Source organism: Colobus angolensis, unplaced genomic scaffold, assembly GCF_000951035.1.
Source record: "Colobus angolensis palliatus isolate OR3802 unplaced genomic scaffold, Cang.pa_1.0 Scaffold85, whole genome shotgun sequence".
Taxonomy (NCBI): Eukaryota; Metazoa; Chordata; class Mammalia; order Primates; family Cercopithecidae; genus Colobus; species Colobus angolensis.
In genome coordinates this window covers 4,040,110-4,065,472 of record NW_012122376.1, presented here as the reverse complement: position 1 = coordinate 4,065,472, position 25,363 = coordinate 4,040,110, and the positions used below count along the sequence as shown (strand labels likewise).

Below are 25,363 nucleotides of genomic sequence, written 5' to 3'. Positions count from 1 at the left end.
ACCGGCCAGGGAATTAATCTAAGAAGTCTAGGGGAACAGCTGCTCAACGGGTCTTGAGCTCCTTCTTTATTTTTTTGGCATGCCATGGGGGTGGGGGAACAGGAGAAGAAAGGGGCACCTCGTTTGTAAACACTTGCCCCACTTTCTTTCTTTTTTTTTTTTTTGAGACAGAGTCTCGCTCTGTCGCCCAGGCTGGAGTGCAGTGGCCAGATCTCAGCTCACTGCAAGCTCCGCCTCCCGGGTTTACGCCATTCTCCTGCCTCAGCCTCCCAAGTAGCTGGGACTACAAGCGCCCGCCACCTCGCCCGGCTAGTTTTTTGTATTTTTTTAGTAGAGACGGCGTTTCACCGTGTTAGCCAGGATGGTCTCAATCTCCTGACCTCGTGATCCGCCTGTCTCGGCCTCCCAAAGTGCTGGGATTACAGGCTTGAGCCACCGCGCCTGGCCGCCCCACTTTCTTCTAAGCACTCTGGATATGACAATCAGGCCTCCTGACTTAGGGCAAAGACCTGGGTGGAGGAGTGTTAAAGAGGAAATAACACAGCCAACCAGAGTCACCCGGCTTAAAAGCAAACACCTTGGGATGCCAAGGTGAACTCTTCTAGGCTTTTCGTTACAGATCTAAGCAAGACTCAAAAGACTCTGGAAGAGTTAACCCAACTTCCAAAAATGAGTAATCATCTTCCTCATTAGAAATGGCCCAGGCTCCAGAAACAAAGATTCATTCTATTGTTTGTCCGCAGCACACCCCGAAGTGCTTGACGGCCTGCCAAGTACACCAGCTGCAGCTGTAGCTGTCACTGTCCCCCTAGTGGAGCCATCTGAACCAGGCTTGGGTACTTCCCTTGCTCTCAGGAAGCTCATTCACTAAGTCAGCAGCAGAACTCTAACGCCAGGACTCTGAGCACTCCTCCACGCACCTCCCAAACCAAACGTGGACTGGCCTTCACCTCGCTGTGGAAAAGGGTTCTTCCCCAGTGTCATCTGGATGGAGGAGTTCAAAAATGTGCAGGACAAGGAAAGGTTACACATCAAACCACCAACACAGCCAGGCACAGTGGCTCACACCTATAATCCCAGCACTTTGGGAGGCCAAGGCTGGCGGATCGCCTGGGGTCAGGAGTTCGAGACCAGCCTGGCCAACATGGTGACACCCTGTATCTACCAAAAATACAAAAATAGCAAGGCATGGTTGGGGGCGCCTGTAATCCCAGCTACTAGGGAGGCTGAGGCAGAACTGCTTGAACCTGGGAGGTGGAGGTTGCAGTGAGCCGAGATCACGCCATTGTACTCCAGCCTGGGTGATAAGAGTGAGACTTCATCTAAAAACAAAAATAAAAACCACCAACACTAGCCACCTCAATCAGGGGCAGATCCAAGGGAGGTGGCATAGATGATGTTCTCAGACTTAAAAATAACAGTAATACCAGCCTAGGCAATATAGTGAGACCTCATCTTGACAAAAAATAAATTAGCCAGGCATAGTGGCATGTGCCTGCAGCTCCAGATACTCAGGAGGTGGAATCAAGAGAATCACTTAGGTAAGCCAACGCTGCAGTGAGCCCTGATCACACCACTGCACTCCAGCCTGGGCAACAAAGTGAGATCCTATCTCAGAAAATAATAATTTTTTTAAAGTCATAAAATGTAAAAACAAAAAAAGAAACCCTATCAGACTGAATAGCTGGATGGGATCAGAATGGATGAAATTTTTTTTTTTTTTTTTTGAGACGGAGTCTCGCTCTGTCGCCCAGGCTGGAGTGCAGTGGCCGGATCTCTCAGCTCACTGCAAGTTCCGCCTCCCAGGTTTAAGCCATTCTCCTGCCTCAGCCTCCCAAGTAGCTGGGCTACAGGCACCCACCACCTCGCCCAGCTAGTTTTTTTGTATTTTTTAGTAGAGACAGGGTTTCACCGTGTTAGCCAGGATGGCCTCGATCTGCTGACCTCGTGATCCGCCCGTCTCGGCCTCCCAAAGTGCTGGGATTAGACTTGAGCCACCGCGCCCGGCCGGATGAAATTTAACTAGTACTGGTCAGACGCTGGCATTGAAGCACCAAAACCCAGTTTCCAGCGTGCTGATGAATAACAGCACGCCACAAGCCCTCACAAAAGCCTGCGTGGCAGGCAATTGTGCTCATTCATTCAACAAACCCTTACTGAGTGACTACTTTGTGACTGCTAGGATGATGGTGGGGGCTGAAGACACGAACATACATAAGCCACAGTCTCCACTCCCATGGAAGTGAAAACTATTAACAACTGATGGATGAGTGAAATAAAAACTAAATAAAAATGCACTAAAAGGGAGAGGATATTTTTAAAATAGCATTATAAAAATAGCATGATAAAATAGCTGGGACTGCTAAAGTTCAGAAATCTGGACTGGCCGCGGTGGCTCACACCTGTAATCCCAGCACTTTGGGAGGCCAAGGTGGGTAGATGGCTTGAGCTCAGGAGTTCGAGACCAGCCTGGGAAACATGGTGAAACGCATCTCTACGAAAATTAAAAAAAAATTAGCTGGGCATGGTGGTGCATGCCTGTGGACCCAGCTACTCGGGAGGTTGGGGTGGGAAGATTGCTTGAGCCCAAGAAGCAGAGGTTGCAGTGAGTCTGGATCATGCCACTGCAGTCCAGCCTTGGGGACAGAGTAAGAACCCATCTCAAAAAATAAAGTTCATAAACCTGCATCACAACCTTCATGGGATGGTACAAAGTCACCCTGCAGTCTCTCCCTCCCATACCCTGGCAGGTCCTCTGCCTGGACAGACTCTTACTCAGTTCAATTGTTAATAAATCAACAAACTATCGACTAGAACTGTGATTCATGAGGCCCAAGTCTAGCAAGTCCCAGAGGTGGCATCCACATCCACAAGGCCCCAGCATACAACGCTGGCAGAGTCGCACTGCAGGCCTCGGTTCTGGCTGGCCTTGTCCTGTAGGGCATGGCCTGAAGGTCAGAGTCTGTAAGGGAGTCTCCCCAAGCAACACCAACCACACCCCTGGGCGAACCTTGCTTCCAGAGACCACACTGGGCCAGGTCTCCTTTCACAGAGGTTACTTATGGGAGACAGTAAAGGAGTAAGACAGCGTCCCCAAAACTCAGCAGAATCCAACTTAAAAGTCACTTGCCTTTCACAAGGGAAAACAAGTCAACCTCTAGAGAAATGAGCGTAAAACACAACCTGACCATGTCCTCATGCAGTTCTAGCCTCCTTACTCACTCTCCCTGTGAACACATGTGCCTCAAGTGCCAAATCAGCCTGCCCTGCAGACTGCCCTACTCTTGAGCAAAGTAATACATATCGTCTCGTTAGACACAGCCAAGGTGGGAAGTGACCTAACTGCCTAACAGGAAGGACAGGATAAAAACACACTGCAACACCATGCAAAGGACAAAAACGCAGCTTTCTAAGAGGCTATGAGAATATGTGGAAGCTTAAAAATATTTGATCTCATAAAAGTAAAAAGCAGAACAGAGGAGACTAGAGGCTGGGAAGGGTAGGGGGAAGGTGGGGAACAGGAAGAGATTTGTTAAAGGACACAAAAGTACAGCCAGATAGAAGGAGTAAGTTCTAGTGTTCTATAGCACTGTAGGATGACTAGCGTTAACAATATTATGTAGTTTCAAATAGTTACAAGAAAGATATCGGACATTCCTGACACAAAGAAATGATAACCGTTTGAGATGCTGGATATGCTAATCACCCTGAGCCCATCATCATACATTATATGTGTCACAACATCACTATGCACCCCATAAATAGGTACAATTATGTGTCAATTTAAATTTAAATTAAAAAAAAAAAAAAAGGCTTCCTGAGCCCAACACGTCCAAAGAGGAAACCATCTTCAGGTATAGTGCTAAGTAGATCAGAACCATGGGTATATTAAGCTCCCATTTGGGTGAAACTAAATAAAGAATTGTGCCAGTAATACAGAAGTCCTGGAAGGATACAAAGGAAACTTAACATAAAAGCTGTCTTCCGGGAGGGGAAATGGGTAGCTGGGAACAGAGATGAGAGAAGACTCTTCAAGAAATGGATTTTTGTATGTTTTGAATTTTGAACCAAACGAGGTATTGACTTTCACAAGAAATAGGTAATATTTTCTAAAATCAAAAATATAAAAACCACTATTTTTATATACATATTTGTGCGTGTATATATCTGTATATTCTTGCACATGCATATGGAATACCTCTGGGAGGACAAACAAGAAAATGGCATTAGGAGCTCCCCCCAGGGAGGAGGGAGGCATGTAGCTGGGGACAGGGATGAGGAAACTGCTTTTCACTGCTGAGTTTGTACACATCCACGTACTGCCTATTCTTAAAATACTCTGGAGTTCTCCAAATACCACATGCAGTTTCCTGCCTCCAGGCCTCTGCTCATGCTGCTCTCTGGAGCTAGACCTTGCCGCCTGCTTCCCCTGCTCCCTGCTGCCCTCTCAGCCTCCAGACTCGCTAATCTCATCTTTTAAACTCAGCTCAGGTGTCACCACCTCCAGGCAGACCTCCACACCCCACACTGAGTCAGGTCACACCTTCTGCCTCTGTGCAGAATGCAGAGCTTGAATCACAGGGCCATGAAACGAACCAGCGAGCTGCCGCCCCAACAGACTGTGTGCTTCTGGAGGGCATGAGCCCAGCCTCAGTCCCCTGAGTCCCCAGAACCTGGCACAAAGAGCTGCTCAGGAAATGCCTGCTGAAACAAAGAACACAATCACCACGTTAAGTCAAGTCTCAACGTTCTTGGTGCCAAAGATACTTAAATCTCTCTTGCTTGCAGGGGGTTTCCGACAGCGATCAAAATGTTGTTAACACTAATCCCAAGCACTGCACCTCCCGATCCACGGAGGGGCTGAGCTCAAAGTTTTCTGGGTTCCACAGCAGCACAGCATAACAGAAAAACACAGTGACCAGCACAAAAATCCCTGTATCTGATCATGCTCACACCTCCTCAGGAACCTGCAAACACTCATCAGAGTTTCTGTGGGCGGGAGGGTGGCCAGCAGCCCTCTCACACCCAATCATGGGAAAACCGAGAGCCCAGGGCCCTGCCCTAACAGCTTTGTTTTCTATGTTCTTCTTTTAGGAGGAAGAATCTTGCTGCAGTCAGGGCCTGATGTGAGGGAGGCAGCACTTGCAGGGCCGGCCCTGGGCCAGGCAGAGCCTGGACAGACCAGGCCTCTGCAGGAACCCCAGTGGGACAGGAAGGGCCAAGGTCTTGGGAGCCTCCACAGAGAGCAAGAAGGGTCAAGGGGAAGATTATATACACATGTGATGCTGCACGCCTTAGAACAGACTTTTACTCAGAAACAAAAAGTATTTCTAGGTGACTGTAGTTAAACCGGCAACTCTCATGCACGCCCTGTGTTGTGCTTCTCTCTGGACAGTATTTCCTCCCGGTATCAGTCTCGTCTCAAGTCCAACAAACACCAGGCTGGCTGTGCTAGGGACGGAGGGATGATGGCAGGTAATACATAAATAAGTTCGTGTAAACAGCATGTGTTCAGTTAGGTTTCCCACAAGGCACGGAACATCATATGATAATAAATCCACAAGGACAGAGGAGTGAGCCTGGAATTCCAAGTGGGGTGGTAAAGATCTGGGGAGATTTCCTAGAGGAAGCAGCAGGAGTGTTGGGCAGGAGTTCAATGCCAGAGACGGGGTGAGGGTATTCTATTAGGATGCTGCTAAATGACATGTCTGACCCTCCAGCAAGCTAGGGGGATGCGGCTGGGAGTGGAGGGCCCCTTCCCAGCTTTTGATGGAAGGGGCCTCAGGATGCCCAGACAGGTCAGCCGCCACAATATCGGCCAGTGCCAGCGCCCTCACAAGGCCCAGGCAGGGGAAGCTCCGCACACCAGACAGCCACAAGCCACCACCCTGCTCCCTGCCTCCCATCACTCTGTTTCCACCTCTCAGCGGTCTGCCCTCCCAGAGCTCTCCTGCCTGAACAGCAGGCAAACAAGCTGAGCTGGGGGCAGGGGGAGGTGCACAGGCTGGTGGTTTACTCAGCTGAACAAAGCCAGGTGACCCAGGGGATTCTAAGAGGTCGTCCCAAACGTCCTTCTTTTATAAATGGCAGCATAAAGGTAGGAAGCTGCAAAACAGTTATTTCCATCCCCCAGTATACCAAGAGTCCAGCCCTCACCCAAGCAGCTCGCCCAGAATGCCGACAGACAATACAGCAATTGTGCTCTCCCTTGGGGAATGGGAGTGGCCACACACAGCCCCATACGAGAATGTCACGATCATCTCAGACTCCCGAGTTACAAATATGTGATCAAGGCATGTGCTGGGCACGCGCTTCCCACGTGTTTTCGTGGATATGAAAGCACAAGGGCCAATGTGCCCAGCTGCTGGGGACTGGGAGCTGCAGAAGGCAGAGTACTGGGGCAAGGAGAAAACCACACAGAAACGCTCCATTCAAAGCCATGACTGAGTCAGTGTCCCCTTGTTTCTGAGGAGTGAGAGTAGCAGGGGGAACACTCCTTGACAAAACAAAACTGTGAGCAAAACTGCAAGGCCAGGCAAAGCCAGTGGCTGCCCGCCACCTCCCAGTGACTACATCTGGAGCTAAAGACACAAGACCAGCAGTTCACTCTGGACAACTAAAACCCCCAAATGAGAGGAAACCACCACTAACCACTTAGACGTGCCCACTGGCTGACTGTATGGACTCCAACACTCCACGTCCTGGCTCTGGGCCTGCTTCCTCAGATGGGCCCCAGGGTCTCTCACCTCCAGCAGCCCTGGCTAGGCTCAGGTGTCATCAGGTAAGGGAAAGAGAGGGTACAGCAGTTGATTCTGGACATGGTTAAGCACTCTATTTCCCATCACTGCACAGAGACACTGATTTCAGGGCACCCAAAACAAAGGGCGCCCAGCCTTGGACTGACGGCAGTGAGTGGGAAGCCTCGTGCAGCATTCCCGAGTACAGAGTAACCTGCTGTGCCCATGACAGCTCTGTCAGTTCGACCCAAATGCAGCCTGTCTTTGGTGAGAATGGGCAAAATCAACCTATCTGGTAAACCAAAAGCTCAAAACTCAAAATCACCAAGGCTGCCTCCATTAGTATCTGGGTTCCAGGTGGAGGGTGGAAACCGAGATGGGCAGTGGATGGTGTCTGTTAGTGACAGAATTACCTAAAGGTAGGAAATCAGTGTGTCTCCAGCTATCACGGCGGAGAGTCTGAAGACAGCTTCCACGAAGACGGCTGAATGGAAAACAAAACATCTCTGGGAATCTAGTTTCAAGTTTCCCAGAAAATAAGACGCAGTGGAGAAAATGCAAGGAAAGATGAGCCTCATATGCCAGGCAGCCGAGACCCACACAGGCCAACCCACATCCTTGCTGGGGGGAACACTGGGGTATCTGGCACCTGCTTCAGCAATGTGCACTGGTTCTCCAAGCGTGGACCCTGGATCGGTAGAGAATTGCCTGGGAACTCATTAGAAAGAAAAAGTTTCAGTCCCCAACCCCAGACAAACTGAATGAGGGGTGGGACCCAGCAATTGTGCTTAGTGAAGCCCTCCAGGTTGAGTCCGGTAGTCCCTAAAGTTTGAAAAACACATTTTTACTGGATTTGGTACCTAAAACCCTAATAACTGGGAGGACAATTTTGCAGATGAGAAAATTGGGATCCATAAAAATTGAGTTTCTTGCAAAAGTCATGAGGTCAGAATTGGACAGGTGACCTACTATCCACCCCCAGCACGTCCTCTGGCCAGGCCCTGGCAATCTAAATCTAGATCAAGATGATCCTTGGCCTTCAGGAGTTCCAACAGTCCCTAGAGTGCACTGAAGGAGAACAGTGGCATCGTCAGAGCCTTGGGGCCCCTTCTCAAGGCTCTTGGCCCAGCAGAATCAGAGGCTGAACCAACCACCCAGGTGCACAATGCCCTGACCAGTAGGTGAGAAGCAGGCAGGTGAGGATGCCGTGTTTCTGCTGCAAATAAAAGGGGAGGGAAGGGCTTTCAGGCAATGGATTGACAGGCTACATTTTTCAAATTCAGCAAACCATTTGGAATGACACTAAGAATCCCAAAGGTTGACTATGCGGTGAAATATGTGTGAGAATCAGAAGGAAACAAAAAGTCACAGAATAGTTGCCACAAGAAGAGGTAAAAACAGGGTTGAGTGAAAAAGATAAATGACAGGAGGGATTGCTATTAGATACTTGAAGAAATATGAAGAGAACACCTCAATTCTTTGAAAAATATTAATTACCATCTGGCGAATCTTTGCTTTACGTCCACTTGCTGTATTGAGTCTCTGTCAAAAGAATGAGCTAGAAGAATGAGCTGAGATGCATGTTTCATCTACCCTAAGAAATTTGTCTAACACCAGAAGTTATCTAATTGGTACGCCTGTCATGAGAATTTACAAATTAAATCTTTATTTGTAAAAAATCCCTTGCAGTATCTACTAAAATCCAGAAGGCACTTTTTATTTATTTAGTTACTTATTTATATTTGGAGACAGGGTCTCACTCTGTCACCCAGGCTGGAGTGCAGTGGCACAATCTTGGCTTACTGCAACCTCCACCTCCCAGGCTCAAGCGATCCTCCCGCCTCAGCCTCCCAGTAGCTGGGACCACAGGTGCCTGCCATAACACGCGGCTAATTTTCGTATTTTTAGTAGATGGGTTTTCTCTATGTTGACTAGGCTGGTCTCGAACTCCTGAGCTCAAGTAATCCGCCTGCCTCGGCCTCAGGAAGGCACTTTTATCATAAGAAGATTAAACTAGGTGAAGCACCTGAGTGATTGGCGGGGAGCAGGGGGTGCGGGGGTACAAAATGAATCCCCAAGTCACCCAGCATCACAGGGCCATTCAGGGGGTAGAAGGGCCCCTAGGCTGAGACTGGCTCCCGAGACTTCAGGGACATTATCTGTACTTTCAGAGTTTCTATTAGTGCCCTGAGTACTGGCTTATCTTTGCAAGTTTACTAGCAGGTGGAACACGAGGTAGCAGGATTATGATGGCAATGACCTTGAGCACTGCAAACAGCCTGGGCATTTCTACTAGTCACTGCCATTCACCATGGTTCGCCCTGTGCCAATAACCTGGAGAGCCAGAAAATCTGAATCTGTCTTCTGAATGTCTTATCCACTCCCGGGATCTCAAACTCAAATGCCTTCCAGGGCCAAGCAGGAAACATAAATGAGAGAAGCATGCTGTACAGGAATCGAGATGATATGCAGAGAACATGCCTGGTCCACCGTGGACGGCTCTGGCTACAGCTAACTGTGGTGGGCTGTTTGGGAAAGAAGACCCAGGCTACTATTAAAATTTATCTTCTGGCTTGTTAAGAGAAACTGAAAGTAAAGACTTCTTTGCACAATCTCCTTTTTATGTTCTCAAGAAATTTACAAATTTGTAAAGCATCCTATGAGCCAAACCAATCATGTGTGAGGACCACATCTGGCCCCCAGACCACCAGAGTGCAAACTCCGGTCTACATGATGCTGACGATTCAGACCCCCCGAAAACACCCAAACAACTAAGTTTCATCTTGGTTTGAAGATCTCAATGGACTCGCTTGGCCTTAGCGATTCAGTCACGCATTCTCATTGGCACCACTCCCTTGCTCATTCGGTGAGTTAGCTAGAGGCCTGAAAATGACTAGACAGCTCAGACTGTGTGAAATTCCATGCACAACAAAGTAGACCCATAAAACTCCCAATCACAGCCAGCAGAGGCCTGCCTTCACACCCATGGACTTGGAGAGACAGTTGATCTGGTTTGTTCACTCGGCCTGATCCCACGGGAGGCTGTGGCACCCATTCCATGGAGCAAACCATGGCATTATCTGAAGTAAAGCAGAGTCTGGGGTCTGCCCTGCCCCCACCAGGAGAGCTCCCTTCTGGCCTCGCCCACGAGGTGGGGTAGGGAACCAGTTTCCATGCCAAATACTTCTAACACACGCAAGTAAACCCAGCAGATGGAACAGACAATTCTGGATCCCTGACGCCTCCAGACTGCTGGCTTTGGTTGGGTCATCATGAAGAGAACAGCTGCTTCCTCAATCACGACTACCGCACAGAACAGAGGATGCTGTTTTGATGACTTCTATGCAAGATATAGAAACAAGAGGGGAGTTTCCTGCCTTTTATTTCAAAATAGCCCAGGACAAACGAAGACTTCTTGTACCATAACAACACATTCAAAGGGAAAGCTTGATGGAGTTGGTTTTCTTAAATGTCACCCCACAGTGAGCAACCTACTTCTCTGCCCACAGGCCGTGATAAAAATGTCATCAGGGACCCATGCAGAGGAGCAAGAGATTTCTCTTTGAAACAGCAGCATGTGCACGACTGGGGACAAAACTAGGTGACAAGGAGAAACCGGCTTTGGAGCAGAGGGACCTGGATTTCAAGCCAGGCTCTAGCCCATCACAAGTCACACTCTCTCAGGGACATGGCAGAAGCTCAGTTCCCGCCCCGTGAAGTGGGGCTAGTCACCCCCAGCTGGCTGTGCGATGAGCAGATGGAGAGAGAATGTATGCGGAATGCTTGGCACACAGTAGGTGCTCAGAAAACGCCAGCACTCTAAAAACAGATAATTTCCATTATAAATGTATCTGTGCCTGGGTTCTTTTGGGCACATGGAATTAGTCTCCCTGAATGCTGGGACAGCAGTGAGAAATTAAGGGCAGAGCCCAATCTCGAATGATCTCACCCTCCACTGGCTGAAAGAGGAAGACACAGGAGACCATTCTGGGAGTGGCTGGCTAGAGGCAAGCACAGTGTCAAAGGTGGCAGCGGGACGGGAGGGGGACACGTACTCAAGGCTGGCCTTCCAAGGCTATTCTTTTCCCTTTTAAAGCATGTGGGGAAAAAAATCTTCCATGTGCGGCATCTTAAACACAACTTCCTCCCTACCAGGCACTTCCTTCATGCAACTGTTCTAGAGCTAAGTTCACCAGGCTTTTACTTACCTGGTTTTCTTCTTCTTTTCACTCTTGCCCAAGGTCCTGAAAAGTCCTCCTGGTATCTTATTCTTGCATTTTATAAAGGTTTCCATCCTGATTACAGAAGGAGTGGGCATTGTTTAAAGTGTGAAGATTCGTGCAGATTGTACCCATGTAAACCAAACATGGAAAAGCCAGCCATTCCCAACAGGAGTGCTGGACCGGACTTCTGACTGTACAATGCATTTCAGAGACTCCAATGTAGACGGCCTGGACTACAACCAGCCCTCTGGTTGTAGTCACACAGCTCTTCTCCACACTCAGAGTCCATCAGCATGCACAAATGTGGGGTAGATGGGGCCAGCACTGATGCGTTTATGCCTGGATCTGATGAACTGGAGATCTATGCCCTCCATGTTTGCCTTCACCCCTCAAAATGACTCTGCCCCTAGTTAGCTTCCAAAGAGATTCCTATTCAGAGCATTTATGGACCAAGCAAGACAAGAGCTACAGTTCAGCCCAGCTCCAAGCTACTCAACACACGGCATCAGTGTTAGCAGTGGACAGCATTTTAAGAAGTAAGTCACATGATACTAGCTAGCTGAGGGACCTGGAACTCACCTTCCTTTCTCATGCCACACAATAGCCATCATTTTGAATGAATGAAGTAGTTCTTTATCTGATGCCCATGGAAAACATGGTCATTCCATCAGACCACGTATTTCCCATTCCAGCACAGTAGGAACAATGGTATAACCCATCAGGCCCAAATGGCCCAGAGCAGAAAAGATCTGAATACATGAAAATGGGATTTCTGCAGGACCCAGCATGCAAACACACATGGGGCACTGGACATGGCAGAGCTGATGAGGCCAGTGGCCCCAGTGAACCAGGAGCTGGAGTTACAGGTTGCAAAGGGGCATGGCGGGGGCCTGCCAACCGTCATAAGATCTAGGGACAGCCTCTTCACTCCAGGCCCAGGTTCCCTCTGCCACAGCAGACATTCCTCCATCACCTTAGAGTCAACAAACTCTATTTTGTGTCTTGGGAGCAGGAAGGTCCACTGTCTCGTCCTTCACCAGACTGCCTCCTCTGCACTTTTGGTTCCCTCAGATTTGGATTCTCCCCACACTGGGACACAGTCTCGTGTGCTCCTACCTGCAATGACAGCAACGTTCTGGGTCTGTGCTGTCCAACGTGGGAGGTGACCAGCACATGCAACTATTGAGCATGTGACATGCGGCTAGTGCAACCAAAGAATGAAGTCTTCATTTCATTTAGTTTTAGTTAATTTAAATCGCCACATGTGGCTACACCTAACATACTCAATAGCCCAGGTCTGGAGTGCAGAGTATTCATGTAGAGAAGAGGTCAGTATACTTTTTTCCTGTAAAGGGCCAGGCAATAAAGATTTTAGGCTTTGTAGACACCGTGGTCTGTAAAGTCTGCTGCTCTGGTGTGAAGGCACCCATAGATGTTACCTACACAAACTGGTGTGGCTGTGTCCCAGTAAAACTTTACTGACAAATGTAGGCAGTGGGCCAGGTTTGGTCATCAGGCTATAGCTTGCCAATCCTAAAGTTGGGAGTTCAAACCCCAGAACTACTGCCCATGAGCTAAATGACCTTGGGCACTTTACCTGACAGAACCCTATATTCTTCATCTATAAAAAGGGAATAGTAACAGCACTCACTTCTCAGGGTGGTTATATGAATTAACTGCGAAGCCTAACACACAGTGGCATTCAAAAAGTACTTGCTGGGCGAATGAAAATGGGAAAGAACTGGGTGCTTGGACTCGCACTATCCTATTTATTCCTCCTCCTCTGTTAGGTAAGCACTATTATTCCCAGTCCACAGATGAGAACATCACAGCTCAGAGAAGTGAAGTGGCTGAACCAAAGTCAAAAGCCATCAAGTGGCAGCACTAGAATCCAGGGATCCTTTTTACTGGTTCTGTGCCCTACTCTCTCTTCTCTCAGGCTTTTCTAACGGACATCAGCCCTACCCAACATTCTGTCCAACTGTCTGGGCTCATCTGTACTGCCTTGTACTATAAGAGGCTCCATTTATAAAGGAAATCATTAAGAAACACAAAATCAACTTTTTTTCTTTTTTTTAAAGGAATCTAAGACGTTGAACTCTACTAGTTCCTGTTCCAAACACTGTTCTGGAGCCCATGTCACCAGCAGTAACTCACTGGAACACCTCTCACAAGGCGGCTCCCCTCATCGTGCGGGGACCCAGTGAGGTAGGGCATGCTAGACCATCCCATGAAGTTCCGGCTGTGGCCCTTCCCCACGTCACCTCCAAAACTATAAAATGCTACCCCCACCTTGGAGATGGGAGGTCAGCAATGCTCCCTGCAGTTCTTTCCAGAGGTGCAGGGGCCTTCACATGGGCTGATGCAGCTCAAACATGAACTGAATGATGGCTTGTTTCTTCCTGCATTTGGCACGAAGACCCAGCTCCCTCCCAAGTCTTCTCCTTCCCTCCTCCTGCCTGCCTCCTCCTCCATGTCTGCCAGGACCAGCCCTGAGCAGAGAGGGCAACCTGGGATTGCTGTCTTCTCCTCCAGGGCCATGAGACACCAGTGGCTGTGACCACCATGTTGGCTCCAGTAGCAACCAGGAGGTAGGACAAAAGTTGAGCCAAAGCTAAATCAGAGACGGGCAGTCAGCCACTCAGGGCACAAGTGCCTGGGTTCCAGCTCTCGCCTGTGCCTACACTCGGGGCTAGAAATTCAGCCCTGTCTCCAACAGCGCCCAAAGCCTGGCCAGGCCAATGGCTGCCTCCCATAAGGGACTCCACCCTGGTTCCCCCAGGTTCCACTAATCCACCCAGAAATGGGCAGGATCAGCCATGCTCAGTCGAAGTCTCACAAGTGCAGGGGAAGGGGTTGGCCAGGCAGGAAGCTGGCAGACCCAGTAGTTCGGTGAGCAGACGGACAGGTGAGCAGACGGACACCACGCTGGCCACGCTCCTCCATTGCAGAGGAGCATGCCACCACGTCATGTCTCAGAACAAGGACTTCCTAAAGTCATGTGTAACATATAAGGACTTACCTGAACTTCACACATGCTTTTAAAAATCGTTTTTTGGCCAGGTGCAGTGGCTCACACCTGTAATCCCAGCACTTTGGGAGGCCCAGGCGGGTGGATCACCTGAGGTCAGGAGTTCAAGACCAGTCTGGCCAACATGGTGAAACCCCGTCTCTACTAAAAATACAAAAATTAGCTGGGCGTAGTGACACACGCCTGTAGTCCCAGCTACTTGGGAGGCTGAGGCAAGAAAATCACTTGAACCCAGGAGGTGGAGGTTACGGTGAGCCGAGATCACGCCACTGCACTCCAGCCTGGGTGACAGAGTGAAACTCCGTCTCAAAAAAAAAAAAAAATCGTTTTTTTCCCCAAAGCAAGTTAGAACTCATTTTCCTGTGGTCTATTACATACTCTCCTGAGCCTAAGTGTCTGATCCCCTCTCTGCTCCAACTTCTGGCCACACAGCTCTTTCACTCCAGTTTGCTGCTCAACTGTTGGCCTATGTGGACGCAGCCAGGCCAGATCCTCTTTTACTTTCTTTTCTAACAGGTGAAGGCATGTGCTAACCTCCCCAGGAATGAGATGAACAGAGAGGTTTACTGTTAAAATCAAAACCATCTGCGGCTAACTTACTCACTTTCTTCTTCCCTCAGGAGGAAATGCAGATGAGCAAAACCCTACCAGCCCTGGAAAAGACACCCCACAAAGCCGAGATGGGCTGCTAACGGCAGTTTTGCCTCTGCCTCTGCACAGGTTCAGTATTTTTCTTAATTCTCCTCTTCTGGGCCCAGGTCACATGCCACACAGTCAACGGGGCCTGGAATCGGGGCTGGCATCTGAGGGCGGCGGAGGCCTCAGGCGCACTGGCCTCCAGGAGTCAGGTGACTCAGGCCCGCCATTCTCGAGTGTCTGTGTCAGCAGCTTCCCCCTGCCTTTGAGAACACTGGTGAGAACAGGCTATGACAGAGCCCAAGAGGCACCGAAGCTCCTTCTTCCATCACACCAACATGGGTAGGTGCCTGTTTTTCCCTTTAAAGAAAAAATAGTTTTACACTGAATCGGACTGTTTCAACTCACACGCCAGAACTTTGACTTCTTTAGTTCCAGTGCAGCACAGGCAAGAGGTTCTGGAAACTCTTGGGAATCCCAAGTGCCCCCGCTAAATGCGAGAGTTTTGCCTAAAAATAAACAAAGACCACATCACTCTGGCCAAGGCGGCACTTGATGAAAATTCTCAGAGGCTAGTCTCATGCTTCTCCAGGAAGGTCACTCCAAGGTCAAAAAGCTGGGCCCCTGGGCAGTGGCGCCCCGAAGGTGGGCCTTCTCCCAGCACTTCGTCCTTCCCTTTACTGCCATCCTGACCTAGATCAGCCCCGTTCCCCTCTGAAATCTACACTCTTCTCACCCAGGCTCCAGGTCTCCCAGATTCCCTGACACAGTCTCATGCTGTTGTGCCTGGGGACACCTGCTCCCCTGGTCTGGAATATCTCCTCCTCCCCATTCTTCATCTGTCTAAACTCCTACTCATTCCTCAAGGCTCAGGTCAGCTGTCACCCCCTCCAGGAAGCCTTCCCTGCCCTCCTCTCTTCAGCTCAGTTAGAGAGACCTTCTATGACTTCCAGAGGACAGTGTGACTCACCAGTACCTTGTGTAAACATATCTTCATTCATTTATTACACTGTGTCTGGCACATAGTAGAACCTCAATAAACACCTGCAGTCTGACTGTCCATAACATGAGCTATGAACTCCCTAAAATTAGGGATTCGGTAGATGCATCTCTGAACTCCTCGGGGCCTGATGACGTGCCTGACACACATAGTAGATGTTACTCCATACTGATTGAATTGTACTGAGCCTGGGGGCCACCGCCATGGCAGGTATGTTCTGTGCTTATCACAGGAACAGTGACACACCCAAGGAGGACACAGTGGGTGAGGATGACACACTCCACCTGGCAGATGAGTTCTGTCACATTCATGAGACCAGAGGCAGCCGAGACACCTCGGAGACCTCCCTTATGCAGCCGTCGCTCACAAAGCTTCAGGATCTCATCGTCCTAGCAGAAGGTCTGCTTCAAGGCCACCCATGCCCAGCCACCTTGGTGGTTCCTCTGAGACGATGCTCTAGGACCAGCCCTAGAGGGGAGGGGCTGCCACAGTCTGGAGTCAGGGCCCCCTCCCAGAACCTAGTAAACAGCATGAGTCTTCACACCCCATACAAAGGGGTCTCCCTCAAAGCTACCCAAAGTGCAGCAGGAAATCTCATGAGTCAAGACTGTCCATCCTGTCCACCCCACAGGATGCCAGCCAGCCCCAGACTCATGAGGAGTGATGCTCACCAGACCCCGGGAATAGATGCGTCAGGAGTCAGAGGCCTGCACCAACAGATGCCCAGGTGTGACACAGCCTGGACCCTTCCCTCTGTCCTCCAAGCCAAGGGCTCCTTTCAAAGCTTCAGCAAGCTTAGATGAGCTCTTGCTCCTGCAGACACTGAGGTCAGGTTCAGGTGCAAAGGGATCTAGAAGCAGCCAGAATCATACCACAGGCCGAGCCGGGGGCAAGCGCCCCAGCTGCAACCACATAACCCGCACCCAGAAGATGCTGACTCCAGGTGTCCAAGGCAGCTCCCCCAGCATGAGAGGAATAGCAAAAACCAAAGGTGCCCGCTGCAAAGCACCTAAAGAGGGTCCAAAAGGTGGTAAGTGGGCCTCACTCTCAGTCTAGGTAGGGGTGCAGCCACTAATTCCTTGGTTTCCAAAGAATTCATTTACAGAAGTGTGGGTCGCAGTAGAGCCAAGACGGCGAGGCCACATCACGACCCACACATGCATTTAACTTTCTATGCTTAGGACCAAAACTAAATCACTTTTGGTAAACAAAGACTTAGTTTCCCAAAGAGAAAACTTAAAAGATGTCACTAGTCTCAACTCTTGGTAACAGACACACTGCAAACTAAACTGTAATGCATACCTTCAACTTTTCCTCCCAAGAAAACCCTGTACTACCTGAGAGAGGAGGATGCTGGAGGAGAAAAGGCTCTGCCCCAGTCTGACCCATCCAGCCAAGTCCAACTCCAGCTGAAGTCCCCTCTGCTCTGTCCTGTATCTTGTCACCACTGACTGACCTCCTCAGGGCAACCTGCCTGACTCCCATCCTTCCGGCCCTCCTTCAGTCCTCACAACAACACACGATTGCCACAGGCTGTGTGAGATACTCACTAATGTTTGGGGGGCTCTAAGTGTCCCCACATGTGGTCTCATTCAGGGCCCCGAACCTATGGGTTGGGGTTGCTGTCAGCACTGCCATACTCCAGATGAGGGAACGGGGGCCAGAGACAGTCGCCTGCTCAAAGGCACAAGGCATGGCCAACAAAGGGTAGACCTGGGATTTGAACCCTGGCTTCTGATTCCAAAGCTGAATGCTACTTTTGCCCTCAATGATACAGAACTGGGTTTCACTTAGATTCTGTCCAAAGTTCCTCTGTGATGCCAAAGAGTCCCCATTCTTCCTGCAACCACAAGAAGCACCTGGTTGGCATGCAGCTGACCACGAGCTTTGCAGCAGAACCCCTGCTTGCCCAGTCACACTCATCTCCTACCTGGCATCGCTCTGCAAGGCACTACGCCTGTTGCAAGGGGCTTTTCAAACAAGCTCTAAACTGATCTTCCTAAAAATGTTGGGTGGCAGGACCAGCAAGGTGAGAAATCGGAGGCCCAGAGAGGGTTACAGGGCAAATTAGGTCCAGCAAGTAGGCAGTCTGTGCCCACTACCTTCCAGCCAGGAAATTCAATCGTTTGACTGCCAAAGGGATTCCATGGGAGAACGGTTCCTACGGCCCGGTCCCCAGGATCATGCCACAGAGGGGCTTCCCTGCATCCCACTCTCCTTCTGGAGACTCAAAACCACAGACACCTCTTTGCCCCCGGGGCGCAGGAGCCAGGCTCCCTCTCCTCACCCAGATCATGGAGACAGTCAGCTGCAGAGAACTTAGTCTTCCCACCTCCAAACATGCAGAGAAGCTGCTCCCAGCCAGCGGACTGAAACTCCCTGCGCTCCCAGGCCCATGGCCAAGGCCAATGCCAGAGCAAGGGGAATTCCAGGCAGGGCCAGAGGCCTCTCCCAGCTGGGCTTTGTCTGTCAGGGTGCTTCAGGCTTCAGCCAGAGGGCAGCCTGGGAGGGAGGGTGGCCTCCACGAGGTGGGGGCAGGCAGCAGCAACTGGAACCTGCATAAGCCATCTCTCCTGCACAAGGCCCAGTCCAGCTGCCAGGACACACAATGGCCCCAGACAGAACCTGTACAAACCCAGCTATCCAGGAGCTCGAGGGCCCACCCACGCCCCCTCCTAGAAATTGCCGCATGGCACCCGGACAGGAGCTGCCAGGGAACGCCCACTGGGCAATGCACATGTCTTACAGCAGGAACTCTCCTCCCCTGGTGAGCACTGGATGGAAAAGCAGCAGGGTGTGGTAGAAAGAATACAGGACTGAGGTCAGCTGGGCCAAGTTCAAATCCCAACCTCCCCTCTCAACCTGGGGTGAGTGATTTCTCCAGGCAGCATGTCTTCAGCAATGAAATCGGGCTAGTTCCTGAGCCATAGGTTGTGCTGAGGATTAAATGTAATGAAGTAAAGTGCCCGGCTCCACACTGGACACCCAGCAGATGTCCAATCAATGTCTGCGGAATGAATATGGAAATTGCAGCCCTGAGGAAACAGCAATTCTCTTCTCCCTTCACTCAGACCAAACCCAACTCCCTACAGCGGGGGGAAGAGCCCTTATTCACTACTCACCACCAAGACACAGCCGGGTAGACTGACACTTTTGGCATAGAGGCCAAAACCTTTTTCATCAAGCTCACCTTTACAAGGTATCAGCACCTTCCACTGGGGCTGGTGGGTGGAGACAGGGGATGGATAGCATGTTTCACTTGGCTAATGAACTCTCTGAGCAATGATCAAGTTCACCTGCTGGTCTATGCTAAAGCAGGCTGTCCTGCAAGCAAGAATAAGGTTCCACGTCATGACAGCACAGCAGTAGGGCAGGGACTCAGGAGACAGAGGCTGCACCTTTGAGAACTGGCTACAGGACCCTGGGAGATTCACCTCACCTCTTAAGGATCAGACCTCTCTTCCAGAAGTTTACATCAGCAGGCCCAAGAAGCTCTCGCTCTCCAAGCACCCTGGCCATTCTAAACACAATTCTATGAAATGTAATCCTAAGTATGTTCACAGGAAGACAGGCTCTGAGCTGTCAGGGACAACCAGGTGCCTGATAGAGTGACATTCACTGCAAACCTGGGTGAAAAAGACTCACCACTCACTGAGAGTTGCCAGGATATGCCCTGGAACCTAAATGCATCTTTCCTCCCCTGAGCCCCAGGGGCACATGGTGTGCCAAACCCCCAAAAGGAACAAGACCACTAGGACCGTGGGGAGGAAGGGCCTGCATGAGAACTACCCTGACACCACAGCCTGAGTAAAATCTGCCCCCTTCAATCTGGAAAGAAGGTGGTTCAGAGGGACTGTGCTGAATCTTGGCCCAGCAGAAACAGAAATGACCTCAAGGATGCCCACAGCAGACACTTCCCCTCGGGATGGTGCCTTTCAGATGCCACTTCACCAAGACATAGCAATAGTAGCAGCAGAATATGCCAATAGGTTTGCTCCACTCCTGAATATGAAAGCCCCCAATCTCCTGCTAAGGAATAGGGAAACTAAGGAACAGACCCCTAGGTATGCATGGGGTCTATTACAGCCCTCACTCCTCAGTCTTGGATGCACAAGAGAATCGACTCAGGAACTGTAAAGATACCAGTGCGGGGTTGTTGCCCCCACTCTCCAAGATTGTGATGTAACTGGGCCTGAATGCAGCCTGGGCATCTAGATTTTTTTTTTTTTCCAACCTTGGTGACTCTAATGTGCAGCCAAGGTTCAGAACCACTACTCTAGCTTCTAGAAGTTCCAGCACTCTCCTACAAACTCTTCAGGGGCAGAACGGACAGCATGCCCAGCCAGGCAGGCCTTGCTAGAGATGGGTCTCCTTAGTCTTCCTTCAAAACACACGCACACTCACACACCCCCACCCCCAGAACCAACCTGCAAAGAGCCATCTGTCTGAGACAGAATGCAGGGCCGCTGCCTGGCCCTGGCTGGGGCGTACCAAGTTCAGCCACACTGGAGGATATACAATTGTGTTCAGTTACTTGATTACTTTAGGCACGTAAACAAAATATGATATTGTACAGACCTGGAGTGGCAAACACCACATCATAATTTACTCTGAGACATCTGAATTACAAACGTAAAAAGAAAAAAAGTTGGAAACGCTTTTAAGAATCTCTTTGAATGGAAAACGGAATCTGAATACATGGCGGTGCTTCCAGTGGGCTGCCAGGTTTACTTCCTGTTTCCCCCAGAAGGTCACCGGAAATGTTTTCTTGTGAATCTGCCTTTTCTAAGATTGAAGCAAAACATTTCAGCCTCCCTAACTATGGCACTACCTTTGGTCCTATAGTACATACAGATTTCAATCACTCCGAAAAAAAAAACACACACAGCCATAGGAAAGGAGAGTGGAGGGGAAAAGGCAGTTAAAAGTTCTAGGTTTTCCTGTGGTGTTAACAAGACTAAACAAAATTTCTGCTTTGAAATAAAACAGAACCCAGTGCCTCTATCGTATGAATACACAGCACGGCCTATAGAAAGCAAAGAGCTCCTTCCTAGCTTTCTGCCTTCCGGCTATGTGGCCTTGGGCCAGTTACTTGGCCCCTCTGAGCCTCAGCTATAACTGCAGGTTTGCTCTGAGAATTAGAAAGTGTATACAAAGTCCAAGGCCCTGGGTGGGCCTTCAACAACCAGTGGGTGCTGCTATTATTCTTTGAACAATCTGCACCCATTTCAGCTAAATCCTTGGGAAGCACATTATACCAGCACAGGGGAAGAATCTGTTTCTTTGTTTAATGAGAGAACAAAAAGAGTGAGTAGAGAAGTCAGGAGTTAGCCTGCCACCGCATTCTGGGGTCAAATGGGCTGTTTACCAACATGATTTGCTTTCACCCTCCTGAGAGTGGCGCCGTGGAAAAAGTCCTTCCCGAGACTTACGGATGCCCAAGAGGCAATGTGGTTTCCATGATATTCCAGCATGGTCTGGCCAAGCTGTCCCCCATCCCCCATGCAAAAGCCAGCTTCCCCATGCAGCCCCCACAGCAGGAGAGAGGGAGAACCATTAAAGAAGCGGGGGTGCCTGTCACACTTCTCTGTAACCCCTGACGTGATGTGAAATTCTACAAGGTAGACCCTTTGAAATGCAAAATCTTCCAGAGTCCTTCAAATGTGTTTTTATTTTCTCGGGTTCCTAAGGCTGCTTTCAGATCCACCCATCAGTATTTCCCCCTCTCAATCAACCCACATTTAACAAAAAAAGAAAGAAAGAAAGAAAAGAAAAAACAAGAAAAACCCAAGGACGTCTCTATTTTTCAGAAAAGCTCAAGTATCTCCAATCACTGTGAGGGGAAAGAAAATAAAATCTTCAGCTCCAGCCTCCTTGCATCACTCCAAGACACCCAGAAGCCAAGTTTCCTCTGGAAGATTCCCTCCCATCCTAGCCAGCACAGCAGTGTGTTGCTCAGATCTCAGAGAACTTTCTGAGATAAGAATTCGAGTTCCCCCTGACCCAAGTTCGGTAAGGTTAAGACAGGCACCACCAAAACCACAACCCGCAATACACCAAGCCCAAATCTTGCCCCAAAACCCGGTGCACAGGAGGTTTGGATTAAGCATCAAAGAAGTTACCTTAAAGTTGCTTGGCAAAGAAAAATACTTCACTGTAAGAAGAACCCTAGGGAACGGTAAATTGCTTTTGAATATGGACTTTTCAGTGGCGCAGTCATTAATCATGTTAATGTAAACTGCGCTACAACAAAAATGTTCTAAGCAAGTCTCAGGGCACATCAGCATATCTAAGCCTCTGGGTTTGTTTCCAAAGTTCACATCCCGGCAGGCAATGAAACTGCTGTTAATGGGGTCAGCTATTACAGTGCCGTCCCCAACCTTGGGCCATAATAAAGGTGACTCAGCCATCCAGAAAAAACTCTCAAAGTTACGCAGGAAACAAACAAATTAATCAGAGAAAGAGAGTCAATGATTTTTGGAAGGTGTATTCATTGGACAAGTTTAAACAGAAACTCTCCCTGGATGATCGGACTGACACTTTAGGAAGGAGTTGAGGGAGAACAATCAACACTCCTCCCAGCACCCAAGTCCCCTGGCCAGACCCTTTGCGGAGTGGAGGGGAGGGCAGCAGCCAGATGAGGCGAGGAGGAGAGTCCAGCAGAGCTAAGCTTCACTGAGCCCCGCCAGCTCCAGCCATGTGCTTCGTGTTGGCAACAAACCGGTTCTTTCAAGAGAGGAAGTCTGACAAAAAGGACAGCTGCAGCAAAGCAGAAGCTAAGGGTAAAAACCTCTCCAAAGCCCTATAGGGATTCTCCCCTAAAGTTAAACAAAACACCATTGGGGTTTGCAAGGACTAGTTAATCTATTAGTCTTCCCCTTGCTGGATCAATTAAAGAGAGTCCCTCCACATCTGGTTTCCATAGAAAACCGAAACTTGTATTATCAGCACATTACATAACAAATTATGCCTGCAGGTTTCTTTTATTACACATCAGAGAGGTGTGCCTGGTGGTGGTAATGATGGGGGTTGTGCCGATCTGAGTATTTGCTTATTTTAGTCTTTTTATTTAAGGGTAAGAACAGAAAGTTTTCCATACAATGCGCAATTTAACTGCAGAAAGTCACGCTATCCAAATAAAACATCAACTGAACAATCCGAAGGTGGGCCCAGAGCTCAGTCTTCAGGGCCCAAGGCAAGGAGTGGGAAGGGTGTGCTTTTTAAAAGAGCTCCGCAGCGTCCCCTGCTGCCAGCTCCTAATATTTAAACACAGCTCTCTCTGGCCTCCAGAAGGGGAGGAGAGCAGGCTGGCCCTTCCTGAGCTTCAATCAAGGGTCAGGCGCCTGCTCACTGAACCCGCTTAAAGGAACCCAAGCCCACTAGGCTTCTATAGGGAGGATGGGGAGGCTAGTGGGGCAGTAAGGGAATCAACAAGGGGAAAGAGAAAGACTAAAACATGGAGACAGAAAGGGCCCAGTCCTGGAAATAACACCAGGACTTCCCATAAAATGTCAATTAAGCATAACCACCACAATGACAAAAAGGTATCATAAAGCTCTTTCCAAAAGAACTTTATGAACTTCCAAAATGCTATGTGCAACATACCCAAGTTGAAAAGAGAAGGGGGAAACTGATTGAAAACATTATGAACCAAGACAGTGGAATGCTCTACTTTGTCCTGAGAATACTGGAACATTCAAGTCCACTTCTGCAGCAGTGAGGTTGCTACTTTCTATTTAAAAACTTGTCTTCGATATCAAAATGACTGCACATGAATCTCACCTTCCCAAAAGAAAATAGGAAGTAGTTGGGCAACATCATTTGAATTCAAATAGCCTCGTTCTCTGAAGGAACGCTTGGAAGAAAAAAAATACAGGCCTTCTCCACGCCTCTCCTTAGCTTTCTAACCTGAAAAAGCGCCTGGAAGCTGGATCGGCACACTCCCAGGTCGCCTGATGGGTGACAGCCAAGTGCAGACACAGAGTCAAGGGCTACCGGTCCTGATCCAAACCTTCTCCCACTGAATGGGACGATGACTTGGGACAAGTAGCTGTTTATGTAGTCCACAGCTAAAGGCGGGGTGGGGGACCCTGTAGACCTGCAATTCAATATCAAAACTGTAACTGACACACGTTACTCTTAAATAGCTACATTAAAATGAAACCAAAACCTGGCCTAATAAGGAACAGTCAGTTTCACCTGGTCGGCTAACTCCATTCCTTCCCCGGTCCTCAAACCAGGTGGCATCTTTTAAACGAGTCCAGGATCTGGAGCAAGGAGGAATCTCCCTGCCAGCCGGTGGGGACTGCTGGGAACACATATGCTAGCATGTCATTTGGAAGTCTGCTAATATGTTGTAAGCAGCACAAGACGTTTGCCTGGCTTCCCAGGCCAATAAACAATGCCATTCCAACTCCTGCAGCAGTCAATAGGAAACAGTCTCTTTTCTCCACCATCCAACAATTCAACAAACATTTGTTCCTGTTGAACAACCGTCAGCCTGGCTCCATCTGCACCCGCTCCTGCAAGGCGAGCGCAGCGGCACAAATGCCCACCCCAGGATCCCAGACCCGGAATGCAAGTCATTCCGGGGGCCACTTTCCTAACACCACCGAGTCCAGAGATTGTACCGTATGGAAGACTCGGAGTGTGGCCTATAGGAGGCAGAATCCCATTCATCAAACGCTGCAAAGAGCTTTTCTTTGTTCACCATCGTCCTAAGTACAGTACGTGTTAATGAGCCTGGGCGGTCAGATGGAAGGAGCTCGGCTTCAGGGGGCGTCCGAACGCGAGGGACCCGGGCAAACCTGTCCGTGCGGTTCGTCGCTGCTGCGGCGCCCTGGCCCGAACCACGAGCATTGTTCCCCAAGTCCGAAGACGGGGGTGGAGAGCTGGGGGCTGGGGGACACGGTGGGGGGCGGGGGAGCGAGAACACACTTGGGACAACACAAACCGCAAACCCTCCCCGGATTCTGGGTGTCCCCGATTCTTTCGTCTCTGCCCCACCAAGAGAAACCCTGAGCGCGTAACCCGCCTCCCACGGGCTTGCAAAATCCAAGACAGGCAAAAATGTGACTTGACCAGTGTGCCTGTGCCGGACGGCCCTTCTCGCCATGTGCAAAAGCCACGCCGACGGGGACGCCCCCACTCGCAAGCCCCCGCCGTGGCCTCCCTGCGGGCTTCCCCCGCCCGGGACAGAATGCCCCCTCACCACCATCCTGACCGCCCCGGACAGTCCAGCAGCAGCGGAGCCCGCCGCCTCGCGCCCGCATCCCGGGGTGACGGGTGCAAACTTCCGCGAACAAAAGAGTTGTCTGCAAACGATGCGGGAACTTCGGGGCGAATGGGGACGCCCGGCTCCCGAGACTCCGCGCCTCCCCCGCAGAGGCTAGTCAAAGCTCAAGTCCAGACGCGGAGAGGACACCCCCGGGCGCAGCAGTCCCCGCGCCCGCCCGCCCGTCCTGGCCTGGGGAGCGCAGACTTTTCCGCCGCAGCCAGGCTTGTACGTCCCCATGCCTGTGCTCTGACAAGTCTGACGCCTGCATCGGGGGCGAGACCGAGCGCCCGGAGAAACCGCCCGACCCAATCCAAACGCGAAACAAGGCAGAAAAAAAGGCAACCAGCAACACTAGTAAAAAAGAAAAAAAAAACAGGCAAGCCCATTGCACACGCGAGTCGGGCTCCCTCCAGCCGGCGGCCGGGACGCACACGGCCCGGACCTCTCTCGGGGCCAGCT

The 25,363-nt window shown here is 50.1% G+C and overlaps 1 protein-coding gene across 1 annotated transcript in view; it reads right to left on the bottom strand.

Annotated features, from left to right (window-relative positions):
• Positions 1 to 24,357, bottom strand: part of FAM53B (family with sequence similarity 53, member B) — a 125,051-nt gene extending 100,694 nt beyond the window's left edge. The window contains exon 1 of the mRNA XM_011930203.1: positions 23,827 to 24,357. The gene's annotated coding sequence lies outside the window, so the exon portion shown is untranslated. The remainder of the gene's footprint in view (positions 1 to 23,826) is intronic.
• Between the last annotated feature and the right edge of the window lie 1,006 nt (positions 24,358 to 25,363).